Here is a 20,523-nt window from a genome sequence, read left to right as displayed (position 1 = left end):
CTGCTTGTTGTAGGGCCCCGGGCTGGAAATCAATGTAGAGGGTAGGCCTGGGTTCCCCTACCAACCACTGGAGAAGTGGCACCATTAAGGGGGCAGTGGGTCCAGAGTGAGACTGATACCCTAGAAGTGGAGGACTACAGAGACCCAGCCAGAGGGCCAAACCAAGAAGCAGGAGCAGTTGAGTCCTTAAAGAGTGAGGCTTTGTCTACACTGGACTTTAGTCAGTAAAACTTTTGTTGTTCAGGGGTGTGGGAAAAAAAAAAACCCGAATGACTAAAGTTTTGCCGACAAAAAGCACTGGTGTGAACAACGCTTCGTCAGCAGAAGTGCTCTCCTGCCGGCAAAGCTACCGCCGCTCATTGGAGGTAGAATTTTTTTTGTCGGCAACAGAGCTCTCTCCTGCTGACAAAGAGCAGCTACCCTGTGCACCTTTTAGCATCATGGCAGTAGCAGCACAGCTGTGTCTCTAAAAGGCGCATAGTGTAGACATAGCCTTAGAGAGTGACAGAATGCAAGGAGCATCCATATGGCAGAGTTAATCCCCAGACTTGGCCAAGTGCTGGCGCTCCTGTGGTGAGCAAAACACCCTGTGACAATGGCCTAACTATACATTCCCATATCTTAACATGTTTGCATTTCTTATAAATTAAAATTAAATTGTAAATTTCTTGGGTTTGCAATACAAGTCCACACACGGAGTTGGACAGGAACAATTAATCTGCTTAAAATTCAGGATTAATTTCCCTATGTTGACAACCCTTACAGTGCTAGCCTCCAGGAGCTCAATCTGCTGAGTTTAACCAAGAGAAGGTTAAGGTGGTGACTTGATCACTGTCTATAAGTATCTATCTTGGGAACAAAACATGGATAATGGACTCCTCAACCTAACAGAGAAAGACAAAGCAAGACCCAATAGCTGGAAGTTGAAGCTAGACAAATTCAGACTAGAAAGAAGGTGCAAATTTTAACAGTGAGGATAATTTCTCATTTGAACAGTTTATCAAGGATTCTCTCTCCTGGCAATTCTTAAATCATGAATGGACGATTTTCTAAAAGGTCCACTCTATTTCAATCAGGCATTAATTGAGCAAAGTTCTGTGGCCCATGCTATATAGCAGGTCAGACTACATAATCACAATCGGTCCTTCTGGCCTTAGAATCTATGAAACGTCCATATATGTTTTTAAACTCTTAAGTTACTGACATGTACTCTCCACATTAATACACCTTTTTGTGGAGGAATTTCCTTGGTCTTTCTAAAAATTATTAAACTTTAACACATGAATACCAAAGAACCAACTCACTGAGAATGCTACTGTGTGATATTTGAAAACATGTGATATCTACCTTAACACATTTGTTTTTGAAATTTTGATTCCAATTCAGTAGCATGCTCCAGAGCAAACTCACCAAAGAGCAGTAGCCAGTTAAGCTGGTTGTACCTGCTTTGCGTCGCTGGATCAGCACTGAGCAGCCAAGGCATGGTGAAGCTGGCCCTTCATCTGCAATTGGGTTCTTGCAATAATTTTAACAACAATTTTTGTTTTTTTTAAAGGCAAACTTACTAAAGACACTGCCAGGATATGAAACAGTGGAATCCGGCTTCCCTAAATGAAAGGAAATAGAAATTCCCTTTATTTTGGTTATCTGTGTACGCCCAGATGCAAACTGGACAACCCCTGAGTCCAGAGATGGGTGAGATCAGGGCTGTGAGATGGCATGGAAGTGGAGAAGGGAGATGGGACTAGAGAGACTAGGGCAAAGGGGGAAAGAGAGAGGATTCTGGTCTTCATGCTGCATTATTACAGTCAATGGGAGGTTTGCTATTAACTTCAAGAGGAGCAGGATCAGACCCTCCATGAAAGGGTGAGGGTGCTGGAGCAAGGATCTACTTGAGGCAGGGGATTTCAGTGGTAATCTCAACAGTGATGGGGAGGCCAAGGACCTACCTGAGGCTAAAAGGGAGAACAAGGTTGAGCTGTATTGACCTGGCTTTGTCTGTAGACTATAAAACAACAATTAGATATAATAATTGTTAATTTAGCATAATTGTAATCTAATTTCTTCAAATGTAGCCTATGCATGAGATTTCACTGATTTTTAGCTATATGGAAAGTTTGAAGAGTCTGTGCTCTTTCATTATCATCATCATTTGAGACCCCGAAAAGGGGGGGGGAGTAATAAGCTACTAAATTTCTTAAAAGACCTGTTTTTCAAAATTAATTTGAGCTCAGAGCAGTTAAGAAGTTTACCAAAATTATCAGAAAACTCATTGTGCACTCAGCACATGCTGTCATTTTGGGAAGGAACATTGTTTTCTTTACACATAACAAAAATCTCTGCCTTACATGGAGAACTCAGCCTTAAATCTGTGCTATGGTCAGCACCTCCACACTTCACTTTCTCTCTCTCTCTCTCTCTCTCTCTCACAAACACACACACACACACAAAGAGCAATTCAGCGTCATCGCCAGTCAAAAATGACATATTATTCAAAATAAGCAAAATCCTGCTGTGCGTATCTCCTTGGGTGCTTTATGTTTATTTAAATTTATTTGCCAGTCATGGTCTACAAAGTATTTAGATTGAGATGGATTTTTTTCCCCCAGAATGTCGTTTACTATCGAAAGCTATAGGGAAGCCACAACTGTTTGATGAGCCTTTTGAACAGGAGAAACAGGCGATTGTTACTCAGAAATATCTTTTTGTCATTTATCACTCCACCACTACCCCCCCAAAAAAAATGTTTACACAGCTTGTGAAGATTATTTTTCAGGAAATTAAATCTCTGTAACACCTTCATCTCCTTAGCACACTTGCCAATTATTCCCCTCCCTCTGATTCCAAAGACAAGCAGTGCTCAGAAAAATGAAGCGCATGTATTTAACTTGGAAAAGCCATGTGTGTCTACTGTAACCGATAGTCCATGATTACCTCCTCTGTGATAAGTGAAATCCACTGTGTTAAGACTCATTGCTCGTGCATGAACGCTGCCTGCTGGGACGGTCGGTATTGCCAAGCTAGTTTTATTATTCTCTTTCTAGATGGTTCAGAAAGTGAAGATGCCAGAGCGAGTGGTGCGGAGATAGAATTACTTTATCCCCCATATTCCACAGAGTGGGTATAGTACGGGCCCCAGTAGTGCACGCTTCCCCATTGCCCTGCCAGTGCATTTCAATGCTTACTGGGACAGACCTCCCCTAGAAGCTGGAGAGTATTACTGGTCCTCTGTTTTATTCAGTCCTCATCTCCACTGCAGAGTATGGCAATGAGGGGACCAATCAGCCCAATTGCTGAAATCCTGCATATGCCTACTGGTGACAGCAGAAGTAATACTATGTTCCGGTGCTACAGTGCTGGGGCCAAGGACTTAATTCTGCCGGGTGCTGAGCATTCTGGCCCATTCCAGAGAAGTTAAAGCACATAAGCAATCCCCTTGCAGCTTTGCTGGATAGGGCCACAGGGTCAAGGATCGAGCCTCATGTAAGTACTGAGAGAGCAATAGTGTTCGAAGGGACCAATTAGGTTCAACAGATCTCTCCAGGAACTAGGTGCACTGGAGTATTTCTCCTAATTGCTTGGTCTGGCTTCATTTGTCCTGCGGCCCAGAAATTCCTTTGCTGCCAGAGAGACAACATTAACGTTCTTGGCCACTAATTGTTTCCAGGTCCATGTGGTTTGTGCTGCTGTCCGTTCAAGGGGTTCTTGGCGCTCCCATTTTGTCTCCCTCATTTTGTCCAAGCAATTTCTTTCTAGGGCTCTTCAGAAAAGCCTACTAATGTCTATGAAGCACGTTAATCCCCCCCAAGCCTTCAAAAAATAAAACAGCCTCCTGAATATGTATGACTTGTAAGTGCAGGAGCTGTAGCCACTGCAAAAAGGGCAAAAGAGCAATTAAGCAGGATACTGAAGGGCAGATATATCTGCCAAGATTTTCAGAGAAGCATATCTTATGAGGCGTGAACAGCGTAGTGGACTGATAATGGGATATAGATCTTTTCATCTCCTGGCTGCCAGTGACAAAAACCACCACAAACGGCATTGTTTGGTAATCTCAGCTGGGGCCTAAAACTGAGGGGAGACACAGAATGAATTTCCCTCCAGGCAGGGCTTGGAACCTTGTGCGGAGACTGCACTGCCTCTACAAGGTCTGGATCTGTTCTGGAGACAAATAGAGAACTTTAGTCTTCTGGGTTATCAATCCAGCACTTTTCACAAGCACCAAAACTCACATTCATTTTCATTATTTTAAATGTAAGCTCCCAAAAATGGAGAAATCTCACCTTGGAGCTGCACTCAAAGCTACTCATCCACTGTGAAGTTCAAAACTGGTCATCTTTGTCAGCTATGATTTGCCGGCAATGATTTTTTTGCACTGATTTGCTGGAGAACATGATTTGTCATCACAATTTCTGGCATTTCAAGGAAACTTTCAAGGGACCTCACAGTCCTTCAAATTGCATTCCTCTACCATGTCCCTCCTTCCTTCCCTCTCTTATACCTTGTTAGCCAGTCAGCTGCTAGTGGTGGTCATCCCTGTGTTTTTGTGGCCAGTTTGTCATATATACTCCTATCACACACATATCCCAGCAGACACAGGAGGGACTCAAGACACAATAAAAATGAACACTTTATCCAAGGCTTTTCTTTCATTTTGAAACAATCCAAAAGACAAACTTGGATGGCGTCTTTAAACAGATGTTATACAAAAAAATCTAGGTTCTCTCAAGTCTCTCAAAATGTGGATTCCACAATAATAATAATTAATAATAAATAATATTTTTCCAGCCCATGGACAGACATAAATTGGAAAAACCATGAGGCTACATGTACGAGCTGAAGTTAAAACTTTTTAATCACGAACAAGCTGTAATTAATCTTCTTTTACCAACTGCTCACTTGGCACAAGCAGATTCATAACTCTTGCTGGAAGTTGCTGAACTGCCTATATTCATTGACTTTTTTTTTTTTGCTTTGGAAGGTTGGTGGACACTCTCACTAAATGATTATACTGGTTCAAAGTCAGGAAGGCACAGAACAGTGGTGGCATTGGTCATTACAATATTTTAAAGTATGAGTATGTGGGGGAAAGTGCAATTTAGAAAAACAAACAGTTATTTTGTCTCAGGGTATTGTGCAACTGTAACTGTGATCAATTCATCTGCATATAGAGCGTGCAACGGCACACAGACTACTGGTTAATTGAAATATGTATCTATCCCATTATTGCCACAAGTGAGAAGCCTTTTTCTTTCAATGGAAAGAACACTGTCTAAAGATGCTAACATAACAGTCTCAACCCAGAATCACTTAGCTGCTTTACCTGGAATCAAAAAACAGAACTAAAGAGCAATTCAGTCCTATTCCAGCCGCTGTGTTCTGACCCAGGGGAAACACATCAATAGAGCAGAGGTCGGCAACCTTTCAGAACTGGTGTGCCGAGTCTTCATTTATTCACTCTAATTTAAGGTTTCGTGTGCCAGTAATACATTTTAATGTTTTTAGAAGGTCTCTTTCTATAAGTCTGTAATATATAACTAAACTATTGTTGTATGTAAAGTAAATAAGATTTTTAAAATGTTTAAGAAACTTCATTTAAAATTAAATTAAAATGCAGATCCCTCCGGACCGCGGGCCAGGACCCGGGCAGTGTGAGTGCTACTGAAAATCAGCTCGCATGCCGCCTTTGGCACGCGTGCCATACGTTGCCTAACCCTGCAATAGAGCATACAATACATTTATTCTAGAGGTAATAGGCCAGATTCTCATCTCAATCAAAATGACGTAGCTCCAAAAATCAATGGAGTGACTCCCAATCTACACCAGTACAACACAGATCAGAATACTAGACACTTCTCTCAGGAAAACCCTACGTTTGTAGCTGTTAACAATTTCTGAACTTCATTCAAAAATACTTGCAAAATATTAAGGGGCAAATTTTTGAAAGCTGAACTCTATGCTGTAAACTGCTAAACATGTACGCATGGGTGAAAGCTGTTAATTATACATACAGTTATCTGTTTTGTACATGCAGCTACTTCACTTATTTATTCAATTCCTTGTCTGAACACTCGTGTGCATATTTTGTACATGCACTTGTGCATCTATGTTTTGAAAATATGGTCCTACATTCAAAAAAAAGAAAATCAAAACATGAAACACATCTATGAACTCTTATGTAACCAATTGTTGTATTAAACAGAGAGGTTGTGTGTGCGCATGAGCGTGCACATGTGCAGACAGGCATGTTCACATATCAACTCAGCTATGTTGAATGCAACTTGTCTTCTAATTTATTTTCCTTTGGGGAAGAATATTACACCATTGCTATATTTGTTGTTCTATTATTTATATTTTTGCTGATTTATTGTAAAAATCCTGCTTCAGATTAGACATTCCTGGCTAGGATTAGAACATTTTAATAAATTTTGCTAGAAATTCAATGAAAAAAATCTAAACATGCAATTTACATCCACTGGATATAAAAAACAAGGAGAACAACAACAAAAAGCAGTTGTAACCCTTAGCATGTTTTAATTTAATGCAGATGTGTCCTAACAAATAAAACGCATTTAGTAGTCTATATTCATCCTCAACTAGATAATCAATTGCCCATTCCTTAAATCGTTGCATATTTAGCACTAACAACAAATATATTGAAGACAGACCAAGATATAACAATAGAATTAATAATAATTTTATTTCTAAAGTGCCACTCCTTGGGCTGCTACTTAAAAGACAACAAAGCACATAACATAACAAATAAATCAAGTGACATCATTTTAAAAAACAAAGGCAAAAGCACGCAAAATCATACCACTAAATACCATCTTATAGTACTACTATTTTTAATTTTGGTTGAATGTGTGATGATCAAGAAATATATGGACTAAAAGCACTGTCTAGTAACAGATACAGCACATTGTACAGTATATGGGGTAAGGTTGGTTCCCTATTTATCATGTTGTTGTATCAACACATCTCAAGATCTGCCCAGCGGCACTCCAGTGCTTGGTCACCTCTAAGAAGCTACTGACTGCAAAGAGCTATGTGAGATTTGTAACAGAGAAAAAGACCCTCTAATAACTTAGCTAAGGTGTCCAAAGCTCTTTAAACCTTTTAATGTCATTCACATATGAAAACAGTGAAAAGCACAGTGAAACTGCTCTGCATCTGAGGAGCTGAGCCAAAGCCCATTGAAGGCAACAAGAGTCATTCCATCGTCTTCAGTGGGCTCTGGATCGAGACCCTTAGTAAATAGCAATATTCCTATTTTTTCTTTACGCATGCAACAGTCCCGTAACATACTCCCAAGAAGAATTTCCTCTGGTCCTTCAGCAGCCAGCTGACCTTTCCCCTGGTTACGCTAGTCTATCACCCATGGCCTACCAGGCCTTGTGTGGCCCAGATGATTTTTTCTGCTGGATCTGGCTATTAGTGTTTAAAATTAATTGGCTCATCCTGGATTTAAAAAATAATACTTGGTCTATTCATCTATTGTTCCAACTTTGTTACCTTAAAAGCAAGATGTAAATTCTCGTGCGGCTAAGATCTAGCTGCATAAGTTGTATGAATAAAATGCCTGAGCTATAAACATTCGTTTGAACAACACAGCATGCGTTTTGCAAGGAAGCAGTGTGTATGCTTGGGGAATTTCAGTTACTGACCTCCTCCAGTGCCTGACAGAGATGCTAAATCAGGAAAGGTTATTTTTAGAAATGAAAAAAACAATTTTGCTATTTTCTTCTTAATGTTATTAACTTTGACAGACTTTTTTTTTTAAGAAAAACACTGCTTGTTTACTTATCCCATTTATCACTTGTTTTCAACACAAGTTTCCATAACAGAATATTATAATTTTTTAGCACAGTTAAGTATATGCATCTCAATGCAAACTGATGTACATTTGCAGTGAGCTCCATTTAAGGAGATGTATTCTGCACAACAGCGATTTACTACAGTATTTGTGGTATCCAACACCTGAAATGGGAAATATGCAACCTCCAAAGCAAATACAGTATTTAACAGCGCCTACTGCATGTACAAGGCGTCCAAACTTCATGAAAAATGTTGGCAATATGCCCAAGAATCATACTATTTTTGCATTTAATGAAGCAGATTAGAGGCACACTTTGTATGAAGGTGCAACCCACAAAGACAGTAGGCTACAACTCTGAAGGAATGGACTGAAATAAAGCAATGCACGATGGGAACTTGTGATGTAGTGGGGATTTTCCCCATGTTATGTTGTATGTGAGCCTCTGTGAGTCTTACTGTTTTGCATGAATGCAGTCTGTGCCTCAGTTTCCTTGTGTATTGCACCAGTGTCTAGGTGGTGGGAATAAGGGTGTGTGACTTTTGTGGGGGCTGCTCCAGCTGCCTGCATGGATGCTATGGCTGCCCCTTCATAACCTGAGGCTCAGGAGGGGGATGCGACCAGGTGACTCTTGGCTTGGGAAGTGAGACAAAGGCCAGAGGAGGAGCAACAGGCAGGGCAGGGGCTAGGCAGCTGGAAGCAAGTCAGTCTCGTCTGGCTTGGGGTGCAGGGTGAGGGTCAGAACCCTGGCTCTGGGCTCCCTTCCCCCCAAGATGGACTTGGCTGAAAGACTGAATTCTGTGCTAATAAGTTCTGTTCTACACTGTGTTCCTGTTGACTAATAAACTTTCTGTTTTACCGGCTGGCTGAGAGTCACGTCTGACTGCGGAGTTGGGGTGCAGGGCCCTCTGGCTTCCCCAGGAGCCCTGCCTGGGCAGACTCACTGTAGGAAATGCATGATGTAGAAAGGGCTGCTGAATATTCTGAGGTCAGACCCAGGAAGGTCTAAGCTGTGTAAGCTTCTTGCCCTGGAGACAGTCTGCTCACAGAAAGGAGGCATGCTCCCCCAGAGTCCTGACCAGCTTCATATGGAGTAGTTCCAGAGCATCACCCCTGTGACTCTGTGACAGAACTACATGGAGCACCCTTCAATGTTGTCTGCGGACCACGTTTATTTTGGTCAATCCTCATTGAGGTTTGGGTGCAATTAACATCTGGCATTAGTAAACGCTCCTATAAAGGGTTCCATTCCTCAGTAAGGATTTACTGCTTTTGATTATCAATTTTTCATTACCATCAAAAGTGAGGTTAAAATGTTTCAGAGGCAACTGCTCATATTAATATCTCAAACACATGCTCAGACTAAAGCTGTCAGTCAGGGAAACTGATGTCATTCCAGCTGCCAAATAGCTAGGGAAGCAAGTAAAGAATTAAATGTAAATACATCCACATGAGATAGGCTAGAGAAAGGGAGAAATACAGCCAGCCAAGAAGATTTCTGAATAAAAGCCAAGATATACAGATAGGGGCCAAGATTCAATGGCCACATCACATTCATTTCATTTAAAAAGGAAAATGCATAAAAGCAATAAAACAATATGAACACTTTATACGACAACAGTAAATACAGAGACTTTTTAAATAGTTTTTTACTTAACTCTCCAGTACCTCAAAGCCTAATAAAGAACAATAATTAAGGTGTGGTAAATTAGCTAGACTAGATAGAGAATTGCTTCTGTGAGGGACAAAAGGGAGTTTAGCTTCTAAATACAGAACTGTACGATGTATGGAGGCACAGCGGAGTTGGGTGTGCAACTTTAGCCTCTACAAACCAGTTCCTGAAAAAAGTGATCTCTTTCTCAAGGAGTTCAATTTGGGGAATTTTTCTTATCTTTCCAGGGAGAGAGGGTGAAGGAAAAGGAGAGAAAATGAACTTCAAAGTAACTTCTCTCTAGAGATCAAGCTATGTGATAATATCCTTTCATTGCAGGGGAGAACCTAAAAAGTTTGATGATTTTGAGGCATTTGCAAATACCAGCACAATTATGCTTATTAACAGGAGCTGGAACTGACTGCATGATCTGCCAAACAAAGGAATCCAGCCCTGAAGGGAGCCCAGTACCCTTGACAACAAAACTAAATCAAATCTATGCATATATTACTTTTGCTTAAAGAAACAGACAAGATGGTTCCTTGTCCTGTTGCAAATGGATTCAGGAGTGGTTACACCTGCCTACCTATCCCCTAGGATTCCATCGCTTTTTCTTCTGGGAAACAAAAAACAAGCTTTTATTTAAATAATTTAAACTGGAGTCAAAAATACATTCCAAGAGTTGTGGTGGCAGCATAAAAAGGGATACAATGGGAACACAAGCAAATACTGTATTTCTAAATCACTCTGCACTTTTTAAGCATATCAGAAATAGGAAAATTGCCAAATAATCAGTGGGGCCACTGGACGATCAAGGCATTAAAGGAGCATTCAAGGAAGATAAAGCCATTGCAAAGAAGCTAAATGAATTCTTTGCAGAGGACTTCACTACCAAGAATGTGAGGAGGATTCCCATACCTGAGCCATTCTTTTTAGGTGACAAATCTGAGGAACTGTCCCAGATTGGGCTGTCGTAGAGGAGGTTTTGAAACAAACTGATAAATTAAAGAACAACAACTCACCAGGTCCAGATGCCATTCACCCAAGAGTTGTCAAGGAACTCAGATATGAAACTGCAGAACTACTAACTGTGGTATGTAACCTATCACTTAAATCTGCTTCTGTACCAGATGACTGGAGGATAGCTAAAAAATGATGCCATTTTTTAAACAAGGCTCCAGATGCAATCCTGGCAATTAGAGGCCCGTAAGCCTAACGTCACTACCGGGCAAACTGATTGAAGCTATAGTAAAGAAAAGAATGATCAGACACTTAGATTAACACAATTTGCAGGGGAAGAGTCAATAAATCTTTTGTAAAGGGAAATTGTGCCTCACCAATATATTAGAATTTTTTGAGGGTGTCAACAAACATGCAGATAAGAGTAATCCAGTGGATATAGTGTACTTGGACTTTCAGAAACCTTTGACAAGGTCCCTCACCAAAGGCTCTTAAACAAACTAAGCACTCATGGGATAAAAGGGAAAATCTTCCCATGGATTAGTAACTGGTTAAGAGACAGGAAACAAAGTGTAGGAATAAATGGATAGTTTTCAGAATGGAGAGAGGTAAATAGTAGTGTCCGTCCAGGGATCTGTACTGGGACCACTGCTGTTCAACATATTCGTAAATGATCTGAAAAAAAGGAGCAAACAGTGAACTGGCAAAATTTGAAGAGATAAAAATTACTCAAGATAGCTGAGTCCAAAGCAGACTGCAAAGAGTTCCAAAGGGATCTCAGAAAACTGGGTGAATTGGGCAACAAAATGGCAAATGACATTCAATGTTGATAAATGCAAAGTAATGCACATTGGAAAACGTAATCCCACTTATACATACAAAATGATGGGGTCTAAATTGGTTGTTACTCATGAAAGAGATCTTGGAGTAACTGCGGCTAGTTATCAGAAAACATCTGCTCAAAGTGCAGCAGCAGTCAAAAAAAGCTAACACAACGTTAAGAATCATGATGAAAGGGATAGTTAGTAAGACAGTAAATATCATAACACCACTGTATAAATCTCTGGTACACCCACACCTCAAATACTGTGTGCAGTTCTGGTCACCCAATCTCAAAGAAGATATATTAGAAATGGAAAAAATACAGAAAAGGTCAACAAAAACAAGTAAGGGTATGGAACAGCTTCCATATGAGGAGAGATTAAAAGGCTGGGGCAGTTCATTTTGGAAAAGAGATGACTAAGGGGTGATATGACAGAGGTCTATTAAACCTTGAACGGTGTGGAGAAAGTGAGTAAGTTAGTTTTATTTATCCCTTCACATAACACAAGAGCCAGGGGTCACCCAATGAAATTAATGGGCAGCAGATTTAAAACAAACAAAAGGAAATTCTTCTTCACACAATGCACAGTTAACCTGTGGAACTCGTTGTGAAGACAAAAAGTATAAATGGCTTCAAAAAAGAATGAGATGACTTCATGAAGGATAGGTCCACCACTGGCTATTAGCCAAGATGGTAAGAGATGCAACCTGCAACCCCATGCTGTGAGTGTCCCTAAGCCTTGGACTACTAGATGCTGAGACTGGATGAATCGCTTGATAACTTTCGTATTCTGTTCATTCCCTCTGAAGCATCTGGCATTGGCCACCATTGGAAGACAGGTTACTGGGCTAGATGGACCACTGGTCTCACCAAGTATGACCACTCTGATGAGGTGCCATTCCTGCAAAGACTGGATTTCTTCCCTTTCTAACTACTGTATATGTGCAGCCTTTACACACTTCTCTCCCAGATGTCCTTAATACCAGACCCTCCTCTGAGTTCACAGTAATAACAAACAGGAGATGAAAAATCCACTTCCTACTTATCAAAGCCATCTGTAGAATCTGAACTTTAATTCAAAGCTTCTAGCATTTAAAGGTTGCAAAGATAACCTTGTGCCCATTAACAGATCCAGAGCCTTCCTTCCACATTTGCAGACAGATTACTCCCCTGTTCGGCTTCTGTTGACACCGCTAACTTTTCCACAGTCAGAGTTAAATGGACTAATCTTTAGCCAGTTTCACAGGTAATATCCAGACCCCTCTGGGCTTGAGTGAAATTGACACAAATCATGTAATTTTTCTCCCTGACACAGTTTTGGAAGGTGATGTGCAGAAGTAAAGGCAGGGGAAGAGGATGGGAGCTGAATGAAGAGGCAGAGCAGCAGGCAGGAGGCTGGGGAGAAGAGAAGAGACCCCTCCCACACTTACGCCAGCAATGAAGTTGATGGAGAACATCAGAGATTAACCACTGCCGAACAATCAATAGGCTATGATGCGGGGGAGGAGAGAGATGAAGAGGAAGAGTGAGATATCTTCCCTTCTAACAGCAAAGGTGCTGATGGTGGGGAGGTCCCCAAAATATCAATTATTTACTAGACAGCAGTCTCTAGGAAAGCTGCAGCCCTCAAGAAAGCTGGAGAGAGACAGAGAATCCTAGTAGGAATCCCATTGCCCACCTAGTTGCTTGGGCTGGCTGGCTTCTCACCAATGATTCACCCTGGACATCATTAATAGACCCTATCTCCACATATCATCATATTCTGCTAGTAGGTTTAGTCTTCTGGCTAGTTAATCATTGTGACACAGAGGCCCATTGGTGCCAAAGAACAAAGGGTTCACTGTTCTTTACAAGCAACTCCTGTCTCAGACCTGACAGACTCACTACACCTAATACACCACTTTCAGGGTAGTGTGAGGGGTCTCTACTGAAAGCTTGTAACTTTTCAATACTCATAATCATTGCAAGATGTGTGTATAGGTAATATGTAAGGAATAATGTAACTATATTGAAAATTATTCTCTTAGGGTCTTGGAGTCAAAGTGATTCACAGAAGCTCAGGCTAGATCAGTGGTGGACAACCTGTGGCCTGTCAGGGTAATGTGCTTGCGGGACACAAGACAGTTTGTTTACATTGACTGTCTGCAGGCACAGCCACCCGCAGCTCCCAGTGGCAATGGTTCGCCGTTCTCGGTTGATAATTTTTCCCCTGCAAAAAATTGCTTCCACCAAGAGTGTCTGCTTTCTGTGTAAAATTTCAATTTGTCATCAAAAAACTCCCAAGCACTGGGGCACAGGGCCCAGAGCCAGTGGAGGGCAGGCCTGTAGGTGCCCTGGCCAAGGGCTCCTACCATACACTGGGCTCCAGCTTCTGGTCCTGGCCAGGCTGGTGAGAGACAGGACTTTCTCTCCTGGGGCCAGGTCAGATCCACCTCCGGAAACCTTCCCAGATTGCAGGAAGCTCTGTGGCTGCTGGCTGGGAGCTCAGCTCTGAAAGCAACGTCACTGCCATCAGCAGTGTAGAAATAAGGGTGTCATGATATGGTATTGCCATCTTTACTTCTGCGCGGCTCCTGGCTGGGACACTGCCTTCAGAGCTGGCCAGGCAGCCTCCGCCACTTTCCTGCCACTCAGTTTTGAAGGCAGCACGGAAGTAAACGTGGTAATACCACAACACTGTACAATAGCCTTGTGACCCTCCCACAAGCCCCTTTTGGGCAGGGACCCCCAGTTTGAGAAATGCTGGTCTCCCCCGTGAAATCTATATAATCTAGAATAAAAGTACACAAAAAGCCAGACTGCATGTGGGAGACCAGATTTCATGGTCAGTGACATATTTTTCACAGCCGTGAATTTAGTAGGACCCTAGCCCTAGCCATAAGGGTAAAGCTCAATTGCACAGGGGACAGAACTTCCTCGGGGCTGAGCTGGGAATGTGGAACGAACTCCTCCAGGAGCTAAGGACAATCACAAACCCCACCGCCTTCCCTTCCATTTGCCAGGTACACTTCTTGGACTAATCGTCTCGAACGCATACACAGAGCAACATGAACATTTAAAAACAAAAACAAAACCCTGCAAATAAAACACCAAGCTACACACACAATTCTCCCACTCTGAGTAGAGGGTGAGGGACTGTCATAACCTAGTCCCAGATTTGGACCTTAGCGTCCAAAATATGGGGGTTAGCATGAAAACCTCCAAGCTTAGTTACCAGCTTGGACCTGATAAAGCTGCCACCACCCAAAAAATTAGAGTGTTTTGGGGCACTCTGGTCCCCCCAAACCTTCCCTGGAGACCCCAAGACCCAAATCCCTTGAGTCTCACAACAAAGGGAAATAAACCTTTTCCCTTCCCCCCTCCAGGTGTTCCTGGAGAGACACACAGAAGCAAGCTCCGTGAATCTAAACAGAGGGATTCCACCCTCCCCGTTTCCAGCCTTGGAAAACAGAAGTACCGAGAGCTAATCTCTCTTCCCCCCTCACCCAGAGGGAATGCAAAGTCAGGCTAGTAAATCTAACACACACAGATTTCCCCCTGACTTCTTCCTCCCACCAATTCCCTGGTGAGCACAGACTCAATTCCCTGGAGTTCCCCACTAAAGAAAAACTCCAACAGGTCTTAAAAAGAAAGCTTTATATAAAAAGAAAGAAAAATACATAAAAATGGTCTCTCTGTATTTAGGTGACAAATACAGGGTCAATTGCTTAAAAGAAATATGAATAAACAGCCTTATTCAAAAAGAATACAATTCAAAGCACTCCAGCAACTACATACATGTAAAATACAAAAAAACATATAAATCACTATCCGATCTTTTGTACTTACAACTGGGAAACAGAAGATTAGAAAGCAAGAGACAGAAATCCTCCCATAGCCGAGAGAGACACAGGCACAAGACAAAGAACTCAGACACAAACTTCCCTCCACTCAGACCTGAAAAAGTCTGGTTTCCTGATTGATCCTCTGGTCAGATGTTTCAGGTTACTTCTTTCCAGGTGTAAGAGACATTAACCCTTAGCTATCTGTTTATGACAGGGACAGAACAAACCACATGGGCCAGAGGCTAGTCACATCGATTAATGCACTACTGGAAGGTGCCCAGATGCTGCAGTCAGGAGAGAGGCATAGAAAGCTACATAAATAGAACAGAATCGGACCAGACCATAAAATGATTGATGGCAGAGTACATTTAGATTGGATAAAAAATCTGGTCAGATGGTTTCTTGTTCTGAAGGATATAGCTTGTATTATTTATTTGGAGTTTATTTATTTATGTATTGTTTGCATGTTAGTGTAGGAATGAGGATGTATGTATTTATACTGGGGATGGGGATATGTTATTGCCTTGAATCTCTTTTGTCTAATGGCTCATTTATGCTTAATTATGTTTTTAGGTCTTTTGTTTGTTTTTTGTGAAAGTGCCTTAGAATCTTTTGATCATAGACCAGAAACAATATAGTTGTATTATCATCATGCAGAAATCTGAATCTGAAATATTCTTTGGAATGTAAGAAACAGATGTCTTAGAAAATTGTGGCTTGCAGCATTTGTAGTAAGACCATTATTTAGGAAGACACTGAAGAAAACAGGATCTAACGAATAGAAGATTCACAAGATATTTTCTCTGTGACAGAACTATGCAAATACAACTCGTTACACCAACAGGAATGGAATGTATTACTATCTCGTTTGAGGCAAGAGCTACTTAATTCTTTAACATTGTAGTGGCGCGGACTGCCCCCTGGGAGGATGGGCTGTGGCAGCCAAGGGAGCCTGCGCAGCCCAGGAGCCAATCAGAAAAGGGTTTATGGGGAGCCAATCAGGGCCTCGATTGGAGGGAACCAATCAGGACCAGGCTCATCCATATATAAAAGCTGTCCAGAGCAGGAGCGGTCAGTCTGTCCCAGGCCTTCGACCGGGGAAGGTTAGTCTCCAAGGGGGAGACTAGCACCGCGGACAGCACAGTGCTGGGCAGGCTCAGGGAGGCTAGAAGGCTCTAGCCCATAGCTGCCAGGCTGCAGGCCCTGAAGGGAAGGCCTTGCGGGTGCAAGGGGCTGTAGGCGAAGCGGCCCAGGGAACAGACAGAGGAGGGGAAAGAAAGAGGACAGCGAGGCTGATGCCAGAGGGTCCCTGGGCCAGGACCCAGAGTAGAGAGTGGGCCTGGGTCCCCCCCTTCCTCCTTGCAGTACACCCAGCCATTAGCCATAGGGAGTGGCCATTATAGACTACGCCCGATCCCTGACAAGAGGGATTAGACTTTGGGGTGTGTGGTTGCACATGGTGGCTGGAGTGGAGGACTGCTGATCACCGATCCCCGGAAAGGGGTCCAGATGGACTAAGGGACACTGCCGGAGGGCAGTGGCCTCGAAGAGGATACCGCCGAGCAGGGAGCAACGCGGGTCCAGCGACAGCAGCGGACAGCAGAGGGCAGAACAACGGACGGGACACCACCAGGAGGGGGTGCTCCACTGGAATCGAGCTAATTCCCGAAATCACCAGCAGGAGGCGCCGCGGGTGGTGAGTCCCAACCCATCTACCACATGCATCTGATGTGGCAATTAGCTCACCATTAAAGTTATCGTCCCTTCCATGAAAGATTAAGGAGCGCTCGCTGGTTATTATAAAACACATTCGGGTTAGTAACAGTCTTGCTGTTTGTTTCCTTGGGTAATGAGCATCAAGCTTCACATACTTTTTTTTTTGTAAAAAGCCCTAAACCGTCAATATTAATTTTCTGCTAAGTGACCAGGGATTCATTTAACATCATCTGCTACAGGGCAAAGCAGCCTTGTGATTGGCTTGTTGAAGTTAGTGGGTTTCCTATCAAAGCTTCCATTGATTCCCTTCCCACTTGGAAAAGCATTCACAGTTTGTCCCGGAGCAGGATAATTGGCAATTGGTTAAGTACTTACACAGTTGTTTTCAGGAAGAGCATTGCAGTAAATGGGCACTTGCAAAGAGCCTTGATTAACATTTTCCTCAAAACTCCTGTCACTGACGTTAATAGGTCTTTTAAAACATACATGCACTGTATTCTCACCCTTGGCCCTTTACTTACAATGCAGCCTCAACCCACTGTGTGAGCATGTCAAAACTTCCTTATTTTTAGCAGCACACAGAATCCCAACCAGACAGTGTTGTCAAGCCAGTCATTTATATATAAGAATGAAAGAAAACTGAGAGGCAGAGCCATGGTCTAAACAGCTGAAAGCTAAAATCAAAGAAACATACTTTAGTTCTGCACTGTTGTGCTTGAAATCAGCATCCAAGCAGCCAACATTTGCTGTTATTACCCCTGCTGCACACACACACTCCACAGAGCTAGAGAGGAATGTGTATTTTGAAAAACAATCAACCCCCGCTCTCAAAATAGATAATTAAATTTACAGCCTCTCTCACCCACAGGAGACAGTTATATGCAAAGCGATATTCCCTGCCGGACCTCACGTTGATGCACCCCACCTCCTGCCTAATACTAATGAATGCCCCAGTCCTGCTCTCACTGAAACAGAATCAAGGCCTAAATGCACAGCATATTCGCCTAGCTATCCCCATTACCATGGGAGCGGAACACCTCGCACTCCTTAACTTATTTATCCTCACAACACCTTTGGGAAGTGCTATTAGCCCCATGAGGCACAAAAAGTCCTAGGCTCAGGCCCTCAAAGGCATTGAAGTCTCTAACTCCCACAGAAATCAAAGGGCTAAGAACCTAAATACCTTTGGGGATCTGAGCCTAAGTGACTTGCCCAGTGTGACCCCCAGTCTGTGGTGGAGCAGGGAGTTGAGCCCAGGTCTCCCAAGTACCAAGCCAGCAACCTAACTAGTATACCACATCTTTCCCTCTTCCCCATAGCCCTGTGAAGGTGCTCTGGATGGTTCAGGCTCCATGGACGGTGAGTTACAGGTAGAAGGGAACAGCTGTTCTCCACAGCATTCCCTCCTCCCTCCCGCCCCCAAATCTATATGCAAACCCCATGGCCTGTTGGCACCATATTAACCAAGCCAGCAGCAATTTGTAGGGATTTCTTCATTTCGAAGTATGAGGCAGACCGAGACATACCATAGCAGAGATCTGAGGGCAGCAGCTGGTTAGAGACCCTGGTAGTGTGTATTCACTGTGCGAAGGGAAGTGTCAGATGGCAAAATGGCATACAGCAATGCCTATTTATCACTCCAGACCTGGGCTAAAATCTTCACTAGGTGAGCAGTGCTAATGAGTTCAATGGTTTCAACCATCTCCCTATTTGCAGACTTCATAAAACCACCACTCCCCTTCCACACACACACACACACGTGCACGCAAATGATTGGCCATTTCTGCTCAAGGTCTGGAAGAGTTAGGTGCAACGGAGCAAGACAGCAGAACAGAACAAAGTGCGGGCAGCTTGCTTCATTATTGCTAGCTCAGTAACAACCACACACAATTCCTGGCCAGCACTATCAATCCTGCATTTTCACAAAAATGTGTAGGATACATGTGGATATAAAGTACGCACACAGTGCCAGTTTGTCGTCCCCCCCTCATTTTGGCAATTTCACATGATTTACACATTAGTTACTGGAGTTCCAAAAACATACTAGATGCTTTAGACCAGGCCTGCACAACTCGTAAAGCGGCGAGGCCATACTACTCCAAAGAAAACAGCTGAGGGCCGAACCCTCCCCCCAGCGCCGCTGAAACACCACCACTCCCTAGCTCCCCTCAAAATACAAACATCTCCCTCCCAGCGCCGCCTGCATCGCGGTCACAAACCCTCCTTCCCCAGCACTGAAACAGCTGTGGGCCGAAAAGGAAGGCTGGGGGTGGGGGTGATACTTTATTAAGAATTTTTCAATTAAAGCAAATAATTTTTTAAATTTTTTTAATTTTTTTATGAATCAGGGGAAAATGAAAAACACCTGTTCCATTGTAAGAAAACATTTCTACTTTCCATAATTACCTTGCAAATTTAATGAGAGATATTACATCTCTTTTAAGCAACAAGCTTGTCATATTCGGGGGTCATATTTGAAGTGGATATTCTCATAATGTCTTCCAAATGGTTGTCAGAGAAGAATGTTGCTTGTTTTCATTCACGTTCATGATGGAAAATGTTTGTTCACATATGTAAGTGCTTCCAAAAATGCTGAACGTTTTCAGTGAAACTTTGACAAGATTCTTGTATTTTTCATCATCCAGACTTTTGCAGAAGTCCCGCAGGCTGCTTTCTTTGCCTATTTTGGTAAACTGCTAAACACTGAAGTTCAATAACATCCAACTGCAAATCTACATCTACAATGGAAACTACCACTGACATTACATGCTCAAATTTTAAGACTTTGCTACACAAAACCTGATGATGTATAATGCAGAGATGTTTGGTTATTTGTCTCCCAATAAATACTTCAATAAGAGTAACTGCTCCAACATTTTTTCCGCACATAGCCGGAGAACCATCAGTATGGCCACCGAGTTTGAGAAATCTAGTCCCGACTTATCATTCATGCATTTAATCACTTCACTGGAGATTTCTTTTCCGGTTGCGTGACCCATCATGGAGCACATGCCAACAAGTTCTTCAGTAATTTCAAAGTTTTTATCAATACCTCTAATAAAAATAAGAAGTTGGGCAGTGTCTTTTAAATCGGTGCTTTCATCCATAGCTAGGGAGTAAAAGCAGAATTCACTGACTCTCTGCTTTAACTGATCACTTAGATTGATAGAAATGTCAGCTATTCTTCTCTATAGTCATGTGTGATAGACTGACATTCTCCAATATTCCCTTCTTTTCTGGACATAACTCAGATACAGCAACATACACTTTTTTAAAAACTCACCTTCTGTGAAGCATTTCCCAGCAGCAGCAATATCCTTAGAAATTTAAAAGCTTACTTTAGTAACTGTATCGTTCTCAGTGCTCACATTCTTTAAAATTTTGCTGTTCTCCACTAGGTTTTTTTGCTAAACTGGCTGCTTTAATTATTTTTTCATTTGGGTTCACTTTGGCGAGATTGGGATGTTTAGTTTCAAAGTGCCACCGAAGGTTGTATTCTTTCGGAACAGCTAACGTTTCGCAACACATGAGGCACAGTATTTTGTCTTTGGAAACAGTACACAAGTATTTATTCGTCCATTCAGTGTTGAAAACTCTGTGCTCTGATTCTATTATTCTCTTTTTCTTTTCACTCATGGTAGCCATTATGAAGCTCAAGATTTTGTTGAATATATTCACACGCAAGGGAAACACTCACAGTCACACACAAAGAGAAGAGATATCTCATGGCGTG

The 20,523-nt window shown here is 42.4% G+C and overlaps 1 protein-coding gene and 1 long non-coding RNA gene across 2 annotated transcripts in view; both read right to left on the bottom strand.

Annotated features, from left to right (window-relative positions):
* Nucleotides 1-20,523, bottom strand: part of FAT3 (FAT atypical cadherin 3) — a 485,653-nt gene that overhangs the window by 382,509 nt on the left and 82,621 nt on the right.
* On the bottom strand, nt 1,079-14,953 carry LOC115649961. Its single transcript, XR_003999971.1, has 3 exons — nt 14,940-14,953; nt 10,046-10,049; nt 1,079-1,160 (listed from the first exon to the last, which is right to left on the bottom strand). It is a non-coding gene; the product is annotated as an uncharacterized LOC115649961 (long non-coding RNA).

The sequence above is a fragment of the Gopherus evgoodei genome, chromosome 1 (genome assembly GCF_007399415.2).
Source record: "Gopherus evgoodei ecotype Sinaloan lineage chromosome 1, rGopEvg1_v1.p, whole genome shotgun sequence".
In the NCBI taxonomy this organism is placed as follows: domain Eukaryota; kingdom Metazoa; phylum Chordata; order Testudines; family Testudinidae; genus Gopherus; species Gopherus evgoodei.
This window is presented reverse-complemented; position numbering and strand designations above follow the sequence as displayed.